Here is a 12,530-nt window from a genome sequence, read left to right as displayed (position 1 = left end):
TACACATACACATACACATACACAAACACATACACATACACATACACATACACATACACATACACATACACATACACATACACATACACATACACCTGTATACATGCACACATTCATGGCTGGTGGAGAAAGGACCAAGAAGCACATGGTCAATGAGAGAAGGGTGACTCCTCACTCTCCAAGTGATCCATGGGCAAAATCTCCTGGCAGGGTCCCTTACAGCTCTACCCTCTGCTGGGCAGGACCATTCCCCCTTCAAAGGCCAACAGCTTCTCTCCATCTCTGGGCAAGAACTTCATGTTTGCTGACCCTTACTCACTTTTCTTGGCCAGAAGACATTTTTTTAAGACAGGGTCTCGCTCTGTCACCCAAACTGGAGTGCAGTGGCACAATAATAGATAACTGTAACCTTGAATTCCTGGGCTCAAGGAATCCTACTGCCTCAGCCTCCCAAGAAGCTAGGACTACGAACGTGCACCATCATGCTTGGCTAATTTTTATTTTTTGTAGAGGCAGGGTTTTGCTATATTGCCCAGGCTGGTCTCCAACTCCTGTCCTCAAGTGATCCTCCTACAACAGCCACCCAAAGCGCTGGGATTACAGGCGTGAGCCACCACACCTTGTCTGATGTTGGTGATGCACAGCAGTGTGTTGAAAAAAGTGAAGCCTGCTCCAGGCTTCACAGGGGAATTAATCTTACTAATCACACCTGTTTGACTTTTTTCATTTTCTTTTATTTTACTTTGTTTCAGGACACATGTGCGGAACATGCAGATTTGTTACATAAATAAACATGTGCCGTGGTGGTTTGCTGCACCTATCAACCCATCACCCAGATATTAACCCCCACTTGCATTAGATATTTGTCCTGATGCCCCCAACTCCGCCCTCAGACAGGCCTAGTGTGTGTTGTTCCCCTCCCTGTTTCCATGTGTTCTCATTGCTCAACTCCCTTTTGTAAGTGAGAACATGTGGTGTTTGGTTTTCTGTGCCCATAATCACACCTATTTTAATATAAAAGGTTATATTTAGATGATTAGGAATTAGTAACCATACAACTAGTAGAAATTATTGCTCTCTTTTCTAAAATTCTCAGGATTACCAAGATCATTAACAGCCAACAGAGGCAAAGACAGTCCCTAAGTCCATTTTCAGTGTTTGAGCTTCCTGCACATTCCATCCAGAATGATCATCCAGCCCTTAACAGGTCAGCACTCTTTCCCATCAGATCCTGTCTCGGGTGCAGCTCTGCAGCACTGTGTTCACAGGAATCTCAAGAAATCCTGAGACCTTAGCAAAAACTGTACAATCATTCTTTAAAATGAAAAAAAATGTAAAAAACTTATATCAACACTATTTTGCATTAGCTGCGTCTATGCATGTCATGTAGGTTGGAAGTGAATCATCATTTAGAAATTATTTTGGTGCAAAAGCTAAACATAAAGACTCCACCAAATAAACAGTTTTTATAAAAAGGTTTTATGTGACAACAGTGCCTTCTGGGGCATCAACTCCCGGAAATGATGAAATATGACTCATTAGCATGGAACAACTCATATTCCAAACAGAGACTGCAATTACTGCTGGGGAACTCATTCCCCAGAGCAATGTTCTTATCTCTCCGCCTGCTGGCCAAGAGGCCAGCCCGGGTGATGATGCAGCATCCTTTGCTGTCTTGCCCTTATCTGATCAGCTTTTGCTTCAAAACTGAGCTGGATCACTTCCGCCCTGCAAAGGTAATGGCCCAGCGTGATTACCACTCCTTTGATGAAAGCCACAGAAATTCCTCCACCTACAGCAAGTTCCCTTTCAGGAGATCAAAGCACTAGTTTAGCTTGTTTATTGCCCACAATTATCCACTGTCTTAATAGTTAATGTCCTAAATAGTTATCTCTCCCTATAATTGGGACCCTCTTTTTTCCAAATTCTAGTATAACAAGACTCTTCACCAGGAGAATTTCTTTGCTGATTTATGTGAATTATGCAAAATGGAAATTACGCGTGTTGAAAACTAGGAAACGAGGGAGAAGCATAAGGAATAACAGAGAGTGGTGAAGGGGATGGTAGAGAAAGGATGGTGGGTTCATAAGGATCATAGCAGTTAACGTTAATTCTGTGCTTACTGTGTGGCACATACTGTGTTAAGCAACTTGCATGTATTAACATTGAATCATTACCGTAACCCCATGAGGCACGGACTTCTCAGCAAACCCATTTATACAGAGGAGAGTCTGGAGGGCTAGGAAGCACTGCAGAACCACCAACCATCTCCTCTTCTGGGTTCACAGCAAACTAGGCTTTTGTAGTAGGTTGAATTATTGGCCCCATTTCTTTCCCTCCCTGTGTATCCACGCCTGTTCCATGTGACTTTACAGTTCCTCACACTAGAGATAGAAGATAATTACCAATTGAAGTGACTTGGTTTTGCTCATGAGATGTGAGCAGACATAATGTGTTTGCCTGTTTGGGTTTGCCCTCCTGTAGTGTATTGAATCATGTCTCCTAAAAATGTGCATCTACCTGGAACCTCAGAATATGACCCTATTTGGGATTAGGGTCTTTGTGGATGTAATTAAGGTAAAGATTGAAAGGAATATGATCATACTGTCATACTAAAGTAAAGCGGGCCCTAAATCCAATAAGAGTGCCCTTGTATGAGACAAGACACAAACATGCGAAGAATGTCAGAGGCCAGAGGTAGAGATTGGAGTAATGCTGCTACAAGCCATGGAAAACCTGCAGCCACCAAAACTGCAAGAGACAAGAAAGGACACTTTCCTAGAACTTTTGGGGGGGTCATGGCCCTGCCTACACATTGATTTTTAACTTCCACCCCCAGAACTGTAGAAGAATAAATTTTCATTATTTTAAGGCACCAAGCTTGAAGTATTTTGTTATGACAGCCCTAGGAAACTAATACCTGTCCTATGCTTCTGCCATTACCTTGACAACAGCTTTCTTCCAGTTGCTGCTGCCCTTTGAGCCTGGACTCTAACATGATCATATTGGGGTAGACATGAGTCCAACTCACAGCAAAAGGTCAAGCCTAGCCAGGCTTGCAGCTGAAGCAGAGCTACCCAGTCAAGTGCAGCCTAGCTCAGCCAGGCTGCAGCCAACCTGCAAAGTCACAAGAGTAACAATGAATGCTTAGCATTACTCTGCTTTATTAGACTTCTTCCATAATGGGAACAAGGCGGGATAAACTACCTCATTCCCTGTGGGATGAAATGAGGTTTAGAAAGGTGGAGACACTGGGCAAAAAGGGTAAGTAGAAGTCACTGCAAACATGTTCACCTGCTTCTTGATTTTGTCCAGGGTTTCCCTGGCCAAGGTGATGCTTCTTTAGCTTTCTATACAGTCAGTCTTGCATTTATCCTCCACAAGCAAACTCAGTGGACTTGTTCACAGTGAGGATTAGAGCCTGCTCTGGGCAATGGCTGGACAGGTCACTTTGGCCCAGCTGCTCTCCCTCAGTTGGTCACCATTGTCAGATACAGAGCCACATTCACCTTGCTGGGAGGTCATCCCCTCCCAGTTTGTCGGTCTTTCAGAGAGAAGGGCTGCGTCTATGTGTGTCCACGTTGCCAAAAGTGGGTCAGAAATTTCCTCTATGCTCCATTTTTGCATCAACGGTCACTGTTGAGTATTGCTTCTTTCAAACTCAGTTGGCAACTGGGCCAATGACTAGAAGACCTAATAGCCAAGGAACTAGAGAGAAATGGATAAATTTTCTCCATCCATCCATCATCCATCCATCTATCTATCCATCCATCCATCTTTTCATCTATCTGTCCATTCATCTATTCTTTCATTCATGTGTCCAATCTATCACCTTGCTCGTTTCATTCATGTGTATTGAGAACTTTGCTTCTGTGCAGAACCCTGGTTAAACGCTCTGGAGGATATGGCAGTAAGTTAGATATGATCCCCACCATCAAGGAACATCTCCTTTAATGGGGGAGATAAAACATGTACATTACATTTAAATAATCAGTGAAAATTTATTATAATCCATTTCACCTGGATTATAATTGCAACATACTATGCATATGTTAAAAAGTTGAGGGAGACACAGTCTCTTTCTGCTTTCAATAAGCTTACAGTGTGTGACTGGATTAGTCAAACACTAAAATAATTATGATAAAAGGCGCACTGTGATACAGGATGTGAAAAAGACACAAAGAAAGTGCCTTGGGAATGAGAGGGAAGGTAATATATTTATTTGGATGGGGTGACGGAGGGGGAAAGTAAAACTCATGAAGAAAGTAGATCTGAGTGGGGTCATGAAACATAAACTAGATTAGAGAAGAGGGAGATAATGGAGAAGCAAAGAAATAGAAGAAGGACACTTGGCCATGTTTAAGAAAGAATAAGATGTCCAGTTTAAATGAAAGATAGGATAATGTGTAGAGGGGAGTAATGGGAGAGTGGAAAGTTTGGAGTCAATGTGGAGCCATTGAAGGTTGTTGAGTGTGTGAGTAACATGACAGGATCTGGGATCTGGGAAGATTAATGTGCAACAATTCCAGTAAGTAGAAGTCACTGCAAACATGTTCACCCGCTTCATACTTCTACTTCCACTTAGAAAGACTCCATCTTTCTAAACCGCATTTCATCCCACACAGAATAAGGGTGTTTATCCTGCCTTGTTCCCATTATGGAAGAAGTCTAAAAAGCAGATAAAAACTAATTCCCAATAACATGCTGGTGCCTTCTCAAGGGAATTATATTTTAAAACAGAATCATTGAGAAGGGACAATGTTGCAAATTATAATGGGTCTTAGATTTTAGCTAAAGATGATCATCAGAGCATCTATGAAAATCATAGGATAGACAAGGGTTATTTTTAAACACTGTGTAGTAAAGTCTTTTATCTGATTATCCTACTATCCCATATCTACTGGGGTAATTGGTATGGCAATTTAAAGACATGCAAAAACCCCAACATGCCTTCGGAATAATCCAAAAATATTAAATGCTCAGTGGAATTTTTCTATTAATGTATTTCATTGTGTTCAAATTTTTGGAAAATTGCCACCCTATATGTATACATTATGCTATAAGTGACAATTTTCTGTAACCAATTTATTTATTAATTAAGAAGTTAAGTAATACTTATAAAGTTAATTTTCTTTTTCTTTTAAATTTCCTACCATTTTAATCAAAAAAAGAAATCATTTCATAATCACGTAGTAAGGATTTTCACCAACCTGCTTAAAAGCCAGAGTACAGGCTGATTGATAGATAAATAAAAGTATGCAAAGTCCCAGCAAGTAGCTGCCTTAGATGAACCAAAGGGAAAAAATGTAAGTATAAAGTGTAGTCGGATTCTTACAAACTTCAATACTGCAATATAGGACATTATTTTCCCTATCAAATTCACAGATTTTGGTAAATTTTACTTTTAACCTAATTCTTGCCTCAGAATTAGTTATTTGACATCACTTGTAAAATACAGAAAAATAATGTTATGCTTTGGCCTCATCAGTAAGCATAAAACAAATTAATTTTAATTAAGCTTCGTATCAGTCAAATGTATGCAATCTTGTGACCTGTGCAGTCATTTCCTTCATTATACTAAATCTTATTGCATTATACTACTACATCTTCTACCTCATTTCAGATTACGCATTAATTCAAAATAATGTTGCATGCTTCAAGTAGGAAATCTAAGGTTCTGATTATTGCTACAGGCTAACTTATAAATTTGGGACCCTCTAGTGCTTGCAAATAAAATGAAGCTGGCACCACATCACAATAAAATGTGTTAATCTAACATTCTGGAGTTAATTTTCTATTAACAAAATTGCTTTTAGATATGTCATCTCACATCTACAAAACAACCCCGTAAGCTGGGGATTATAATTTCATTTTATTAACACCATTACTATTTTATAGGTTTGAAAACTATGCTAATCAACTTCCCTGAAGTCAGAGCAGCTAGTAAATGATGAATTCTAGGGTCTTATAATTTAGTATTTCACATTCTTTTCACTGCACTATAATTATTTCAAAAAATCTTTCTGCATTTTCCCATTTTCTGCTAGGTTAGTGATTCTGTAGACTCCTACATATAAGTCTTCTAAAAGGGACTATTACTTTCATTAGTCCCCAAACAGCCATATACTAATCAGTGCACTCTGCCTAGCTCTGGGGACCTCAATAAATGCTCATAACCCTAATAAATGTTCTCTGAATAAGTGGATTCATCTGCATCTAGACTAAATATGCTCACTTATAAGAACTCAATCATTTTCCAGGAAGGAGGAACATTTTAGATAATAAATACACACATATATGCATTTGTGTATCTGTGTGTGTGTGTGCACGCGCACACGTTCATGCATGTGTGCACATACCAAATCACCTCTCTCAATAAAATACCACCAAATCCCTCCAGGGGTTAATCAGGACCAAATTTGTATGAAGTGTCAAACTATAATTTAAGGATCTCTGATGTTCATGAACCCCACAATTACTTTTAGCGACTAAACTGAAGGTGCTGACAGCCTCATAAAATCTCTTGTTTCATCAACATCGCTGTAAAATACAGTGGAAACTGCACTTGCAACTTGCATTCCTTAATCTGTGTTGCTTCTCTCTCTCTCTCACTCACTCACTCACTCTCTTTCTCTCTCTCTCTCTCTCTCTTTCCCTCTCTCTCTCTCCCCCTCTGTCTCCGTCTCTCTCTCTCTCTCTCTCTCTCTCTCTCTCTGTCTCTCTCTCTCTCTCTGTCTCTCTGGACAATACAGCTCCATGTGTTACTGTTTGAAAAGCTCTAATAAATGTCAATGATGCGATGGGCGCAGATTATAGGCTTCTCTCTTCTCATAGAAAAATACTACTGTCTACTGGCTGAAAACCAGCAGCGCGTCATTAACTAGGATTGTTAAGCCACGGCACTGCTTGCCACTTCAGACATCGGTGTTTATGAGGAACAAGAAGCTGAACCTCTGTGTGTTCTTGGAAATCCATTCAGTCCTTCAAAAGCTCACGCATAAATAGCACCAAAAACTCACTCATAAGTCAGAATCTGCATATACAATTGTATGGAAATGCAGTTGTATTAGCCAGGGTTATTTGAGTTGCCCATCTCTTCTGGTATATGAGTCTCTGAAATTAACCTATTGATTCAATTACTAGAAATTTGATAGAGGGAGGTAAGCATTGAGGTAGATATTCTAGAACACAGCTATCCAAAAGAAATACACTGTGGGTCACTAGGTAATTTTTAATTTTCTAATAGCCACATTAAAAAGGACAATAGAAAGAAGTAAAATTAATTTTGACAATATATTGTACTTAACCAATATATCCAAAAGAGTATCATTTTGACATATAATCAATATAAAAATTATTGAGATGCTTTACTTTTTTAGTACTAAGTCTTTGAAACAGTGTGTACTTTACAACTTCATCTTAATTTGGACTAATCACATTTCAAGCACTCAAAAGTTACACGTCCCTAGTGACTGTCATATAGAGCCCTGGATAAGGAAAAGATTGAATGGAAACGCACTCATGTCAGCCAGGATTCTTTGGGTTGCCCATCTCAGAAATGCAATTTAAATTAGCCTGAGCAATTGCAGGTATCAATACCACTATCAGTCTTGCTTTGGCTACGCAAGGCTCTTTTTTGATTCTGTATGAATTTTGGAATTGTCTTTCTTGTTTTGTGAAGGATGATGGTGGTATTTTGTTGGCAAATGCATGGAATTTGTAGATTGCTTTTGGCAGTATGGTCATTTTCACAGCACTGATTTACCCATCTATGAGCATAGGATGTGTTTCCATTTGTTTTATGATTTCTTTCAGCAGTGTTTTGCAGTTTTCCTTGTAGAGTTCTTTCACCTTCTTTGTTAAGTATATTCCTAAGTTTGTTTTTTTTTTTTTTTTTTTTTGCAGATATTGTAAAAGGGATTGAGTTCTTGATTTGATTCTCAACTTGGTCACTGTTTGCATATGGCAGAGCTACTAATTTGTGTACATTAATTTTGTATCCCAACACTTTGCTGAACTCATTTATCAGTTCTAGGAGTTTTTTGGAGGAGTCTTTAGGGTTTTCTAGGTATATGTTCATATCATCAGCAAACAGCAACAGTTTGACTTCCTCTTTACTGATTTGGATGCCCTTTATTTCTTTCTCTTGTGTGATTGCTCTGGCTAGGATTTCCAGTACTATGTTGAATAGAAGTGGTGAGAGTGGGCATCCTCGTCTTGTTCTAGTTCTCAGGGGGAATGCTTTCAACTTTTCCCCATTCAGTATTATCTTGGTTGTGGATTTGTCATAGATGTCTTTTATTACATTAAGATATGCCCCTTCTATGCCAATTTTGCTGAGGGTTGTAATCATAAAGAGATGCTGGATTTTGTCAAATGCTTTTCCTGCATCTATTGAGATGATCATGTGATTTTTGTTTTTAATTCTGTTTATGTGGTGTATCATATTTATTGACTTGTGTATGTTAAACTATCCCTGCATCCCTGATATGAAATCCACTGGATCATGGTGGATTATCTTTTTGATATGCTGTTGGATTCAGTTAGCTAATATTTTGTTAAGGATTTTTCCATTTATGTTCATCAGGGATATTGGTCTGTAGTTTTCTTTTTTTGTTATGTCCTTTCCTGGTTTTGGTATTAGGGTGATGCAGAGCTTAACTCAGATGTTACAGATTGTAGGTTTCTTTTAATGGGATGAGTTAATAAAGGTGACTTGGTGCACTCAATAAGTTTGCTAATGCTCTTGAGTTTATGTATTCATTTTGATGTCATAATTTTCATTGTTAAAGAGTTTAGAGTGACTTTTGGCTCTATTTTGGTGCCTTATTTCTAGCAGAAAAGTTTCTAAATGCCAGCTTTTTCTTTAAAAAAAAAAAAGCATAATAGCTATAAAATCTAAAATCAGACTAAGTAAAAAGAATAAACCTGAAGGCATCACATTACCTGACTTGAAACAATTCTATAAGGCCATAGTCACCAAAACAGCATGGTAGTGGTATAAAAATAGGCACATAGACCAATGGAACAGAATAGAGAACTCAGAAATAAAGCCAAATACTTACAACAAACTGATCTTCGACAAAGCAAACAAAAACAACATGGGGAAAGGATACCCTATTCAACAAATAGAGCTGGGATAATTGGCAAGCCACATGAAGAAGAATGAAACTGGATCCTTATGTCTCACCTTATACAAAAATCAACTCAAGGTGGATCAAGGACTCAATCTAAGACCTGAAACCATAAAAATTCTAGAAGATAACATCAGAAACACCCTCCTAGACATTGGCATAGGCAAAGATTTCATGACCAAAAATCCAAAAGCAAGTGCAACAAAAACAATGATAAATAGGTGGGACTTAATTAAACTATAATATTTCTGCACAACAAAAGAAACAACCAGCAGAGTAAAGAGATAACCCCCAGAATGGGAGAAAGTCTTCATAATCTATACATTCAACATAGTAGTAATATCCAGAATCTACAACGAACTCAAACAAATTAGCAAGAAAAAAACAAACAATACCATCCAAAAAAAAAAAAATGGGCTAAGGAGATGAACAGACAATTCTCAACAGAAAATAAATAAATGGCCAACAAACATATGAAAAAATGCTCAAAATCACTAATGATCAGGGAAATGCAAATGAAAACCATAATGCGATACCATCTTACTCCTGTAAGAATGGTTATAATCAAAAAATCAAAAAATAATAATGTTGGCATGGATGCAGTGAAAAGGGAACTTACCCTTCTGATGGGAATGTAAAGTAGTACAACCACTATTGAAATCAGTGTGAGGATTCCCTAAAGAACTAAAAGTAGAACTACTATTTGATCCAGCAATCCCACTATTGGGCATTTACCCAGAGGAAAAGGAGTCGTTATACAAAAAAGATACTTGCATGTGCATGTTTATGGCAGCACAATTCATAATTGCAAAAACATGGAACTAGCCCAAATGCCCATCAATCAATGAGTGGATAAAGAAATTGTGGTATATACGTATGATGGAATACTAGTCAGCCATAAAAAGGAATAAAATAATGGCATTCGCAGCAACCTGGATGGAGTTGGAGACCATTATTCTAAGTGAAGTAACTCAGGAATGGAAAACCAAACATCGCATGTTCTCACTCATAAGTGAAAGTTAAGCTATGAGGATACAAAGGCATAAGAATGATACATTGAACTTTGGGGACTTAAGAGAAAGGGTGGGAGGGAAGTGAGCAATAAAAGACTACACATTGGGGACAGTGTATACTGCTCAGGTGATGGGTGCACCAAAATCTCACAAATCACCACTGAAGAACTTACTCACGTAACAAAACACCACCTCTGCCCTAAAAACCTACTATAAAATAATATCACTATCAGATATCAATCTCTCTCTCATTTCTGCTTCTTCCCCTTACTAGGTTTGCTCCCTCACTCAAACTTTCCTCACAGGCTAGAAGTACAATTGCCAGAAGTTTCTGGACTTATATTACCCAACATCACTCCCAGAACAGAAAAAGTTTTTCTCCATCAACTTCAATGTAAAGAACTCCCAGGGAAGATCTCTGATTGGCTCAGACTGGATGCCATATTCACTTTTGTGGGTAGGAGGGCAGGGTACTGCCTGGAATCCCGCACTGTGGTATGCATTATATGCTGCGTTCCTGAGAGTCCACATGAGAATCTCATGACTGGAGTAGAGAGGAGATTCATTAAAATTAAAAAAAAAAAAAGCTGTGCATATCCCATAAAATGGGGAGATGCATGCATACTAGGCCAAGAACACTGTGCCACTGTTTTTTAGAGATCAGGGTACAGGGGTTCTCCCTACAAGATTGGCGCCCACTCAAGCAGCCCTTCCCAGAAACCAATCAGGAAGTGCAGCACCATAAAAAACTCACTATTCCTGTTCACCCAGAAATAATAGCTGGAGGAAAGTAAAACTTAGATCCACGTTTCCCAGCTGAGAATTCAGCCTTCTCTTCAATACATAGGTGATTGTCAGTGGAAGTTGTATCATACTCTAAAAGGTGTTCTCGATTGTCACAATGACTGGGAGTGCTATTGGAATTTAATGAGCAGGAGTCAGGGATGCTAAACCCTGAAAACTAAGAACTTTTCTGGTCACCATGACTGTTGAACTAAAATGAAAAAAATCTGCTTCTAATTATCTGAGCCTAGAATCTAACTCTATTTTATATAAATATTTTTGCAATGTTTATATATACATTGAGTTTTCCAGGAATACAACTACCATGTAAATCCAGGGAAGACTGTGCTTGCTTTTATTCCCAACTATACCAAAAATTATTCATTTCAGAAGATTATGTCACAAAGAGCAACACCTTTCATAGTATTTGAGTCATGAAAATAGCACACTTGTATTACTCTGCATTTTGTAGGGCTCACTCCACTATTAATCTAAGTGCACATGTATATATGTGTACGTGCATGTGTGGGGACGGGGCATGCCAGGACAGCCAGTAACTTATGTAGATGCTTTGTGACCATTTTAAGGCTCCAGTAGACAGAGTCCCAGGGGCCCACAGCTTTGAAAGAAAAGCAAGAGCTGCATCGACCACTGGTCCCTCTGCCAGGTGCTCTGGTGCAGCACAGACTGCTTACCCGAGCACAGATGCCTGGATAGGAAGGTGCCGTGTTTCTCTAGTCCTTATTACACAGTGTCACATATATTTTTAAGTATCAACAATATCCAGTTGAATGTTGTCTGCTTCTCTGACAAACGTATTCATCATGTGCCAACATCTGTTTCCTTCTATGACTTCTAATACAGCTGTGCCTGAGCATTTACATCGTTTATTTCACAGTGGTTTCCTTTTGTTTCTTCTTTATATTACAACTAGACTATTAGATTAATTTTTAAATTATATGTGTTGAGCATCTATAACCTACAAATTTCATTTCAGGATAAAGGGGACATTACAAAATACGTTTTAAAGGGTAGGCATAGACAGGGTTGAGAATCTCTGAACTACGGCAAGCACAGGGGAAGTCCCTGGAGAGAGAGGCAGAAGGAACCAGAACAAAAGAGAGGATAAGCCATGACGGGTACGAGAAGGACTGTATATGGCAGAAGGAGAAAGCCAAGGAAGAAAGAGTCAGGGCAAGGCTGGGAGGGGAAGTCGTCTTCCCCAGCCTTCCCTCTCTCCCTCTTCTCTCCCACTCTACAGCGCTGTTCCTCTTGCTCCTTTATCACACCCAGCCTGAGGGTGACATGACACACCCAGTGACAGCATACCCCTGGAAAGAACATCTACAAGCAATTATCTTCAAGATCCTAAACAAACTTCCCACTGGCTCTACATCTAGACTGCAAGATGATAACCATCCAGAGAGAATCAGAAGTCAGTGGCCAGACGCAAGAAATGAGAAGAAACCCCTACTGGAATATTATAGAGCAATTTCAAAAGATAATCATGAAGACTAAGTAGGAATAGTGATGTGTGTTGGACATGCCTGAAGTCATGAAGCATAAAATGATGCAAAATACTTCATTTTGTCTCCCATGT

At 39.0% G+C, this 12,530-nt stretch overlaps 1 pseudogene across 1 annotated transcript in view; it reads left to right on the top strand.

Annotated features, from left to right (window-relative positions):
- Window positions 1-3,182: 3,182 nt before the first annotated feature.
- The window catches only part of LOC112627005, a 52,979-nt pseudogene continuing 43,631 nt past the window's right edge, over window positions 3,183-12,530 (top strand). Inside the window, exon 1 of the transcript XR_003120006.1 lies at window positions 3,183-3,264. The product of XR_003120006.1 is annotated as a pre-rRNA-processing protein TSR1 homolog pseudogene (transcript). The remainder of the gene's footprint in view (window positions 3,265-12,530) is intronic.

This window comes from Theropithecus gelada, chromosome 6 (genome assembly GCF_003255815.1).
Source record: "Theropithecus gelada isolate Dixy chromosome 6, Tgel_1.0, whole genome shotgun sequence".
In the NCBI taxonomy this organism is placed as follows: Eukaryota; Metazoa; Chordata; class Mammalia; order Primates; family Cercopithecidae; genus Theropithecus; species Theropithecus gelada.
This window is presented reverse-complemented; position numbering and strand designations above follow the sequence as displayed.